We start from the raw sequence: 2,174 nt of genomic DNA, 5'->3' as shown, positions 1-2,174 counted from the left end.
AGGCTGTAGATTTCTCTGATCCGGTGTTGCGACCATGGATGTATTGGTTGCGACCCAGTCTCTAGAAATGTTTTGGACGAGTTGCCGACAGTTTGCGCCTCCAGCCAATCTGCGCGCCTGCCTATGCCGTATGCCTGACGTGCACCTCGTAGCTAACGTTACCGGCTATAGTCAGCCAGTGGAACTATTGTGTTCAGACGGCTCTAGCTCAAAAAGTATTTATGTCAGCTTAGATATTTAGATGGCTAGAATCAAGACAAATAGACGAACAGTTTGATGTATAATATGTCCCATAATACTTTCGGATGTGTTATATTATAGAGCTACTGTACGAACACACAAAAAGTCTCCAATGGCACAATGGACGAGCCTCAATGGACGAGCCTCCACTGATGTGGACAAATCAACTGTCTGTGATGTTGTGAAATATGTGTCAATTGCATTGCCCAGCCTAGTTAATGAATCTGTTTCATTTCAAAAGACCAGATCAGGCTTTTTTTTTCTTTTGGGGAATATGCCCAATACTATTGGAGTAATCAACTGCACTCATGTGCATATACAAGCACCTCATGAGAATGAGTGGGAGTTTGTCAACAGAAAGGGGAGACATCAATCAGTATCAACGTCCAACTTGTGGGCAACGCTGACCTCATCATCACAAACTGCGTTGTGAAGTGGCCTGGGTCTGTCCATATTGAGGGAGAGCACTCTATATAGAGAGCTCGAAACCAACTGACCAGATGGCATTATATTAGGACACAGTACCTACCCTCTGTAATGGAATTTAAGAGGCTTTCAGAAATAACTGCCCTGGGCTTTTGTTCTCAGCCTTTTGTTCTTAACCTATTGATAAAACCTTGACCTACAGTACCTCCTGTTTGCAAACCCCTACCTTTTGAGATTTAAGACCCCTGCCTGGGCTTTTCTCAATTCATGGCAGGATAACATATCCAGGGGGGGGACACACCCAGGCCTTGTTGTCTGAGAACCTGTGACCTCCCATTGCTTCATTGTCTTTCCAAAACCATTAGATCATTACCGCTCTTTTCTGAAACACGTGTTTGAACTCTTACCATTGTTGATGACGTCCACCATTACTGATGACGTGTAATGATGAGTTAGCCAATCGGATCTTAGAAAAGTCATATCTGGGCATAAACTTGAATATAAGAGCGCGCAAACCAGAATGACTTTACTTGTTTGGGTGAAACACTGTTCCTTGTGTTCCATTGGGAAGTCCGGTTGCAACTGTATGTTTTGTCAAATAAACCAAATATAACCTTTTGAGCCAACCTCGGTAAATCTTTTTACTTTTGATAGTTACATAAAATTGATTCTATTACACCTCTACTACCTGGCTGCAAATACACCTGAGCAGCCACGCTTCAACACTGCTCATTGTTAAACAAGATGCACAATTGAGTGCTTAAATGGAGCTCTGAAGAGGCGCTTTGCATGCCTTAACTACTTGAGAGTGGAACCACAGAAAGCGTTCAACATAATACTTGCTTGTTTTGTCCTGCACAACATCGCGACCAGGCGCAAAGTCCCTCTCTGCGTTCATGATGCACCTGAGCCCGTTTGAGACCCTGACCAACCTCCGGCATTCTGTCAGAATGAGGGACTGACTGTATGTACAAAAAGGGATGCAATTGCTAGACACTATTTTTGATTAGTTCATGATGATTGTGTTAGTGTGATTAATGTACAGTGATCAGTGACAGAATTAAATATATTATTTTAGTTCAATATTGACAGCTGTTTGGGGGATTATTTTATGGGGCCAAAATATTTTTACTTTGCTGTACTGAAAGGCTGCTACATAGCCTATAACTACTTTATGTACTTAATCACTACTGTTGAACAAATCAAGTGAAAATGATGAATAAATAAGACCACCTCCTTGTTACGTGTGGCACAATAGCCGCCAGGAGGTGTCATTGAGCAGCAAACTCAATTCGACTGGCAGTAACTGCCTAGTGACTAGTTAACTGGTTGGCTTTATTATTTGTATTATATTGTGTATATTGTACATCGTACTGTATATTGTGTAGTTGATATAGTCAATAAGCAAGACGAAGGCAACACATTATTATTGAAGCTGCTACTGGGACTGAGGAGATTTTGACCAAAAGAGCAGTTTGCAATTCAGACCGTTTAAACTGAGAAACGTA

General features: G+C 41.7%; 1 pseudogene across 1 annotated transcript; it reads left to right on the top strand.

The window, feature by feature from the left end:
* Positions 1–352: 352 nt before the first annotated feature.
* On the top strand, positions 353–1,585 carry LOC311312070 (putative nuclease HARBI1; annotated as a pseudogene). The gene is made up of 2 exons: positions 353–774; positions 1,321–1,585. The product of its transcript is annotated as a putative nuclease HARBI1 (transcript).
* Positions 1,586–2,174: the final 589 nt, after the last annotated feature.

The sequence above is a fragment of the Borostomias antarcticus genome, assembly GCF_949987555.1.
Source record: "Borostomias antarcticus genome assembly, chromosome: 1".
Lineage (NCBI taxonomy): Eukaryota > Metazoa > Chordata > Actinopteri > Stomiiformes > Stomiidae > Borostomias > Borostomias antarcticus.
The sequence above is the reverse complement of the archived record's forward strand: the minus strand, read 5'-3'. Positions and strand labels throughout refer to the sequence as shown.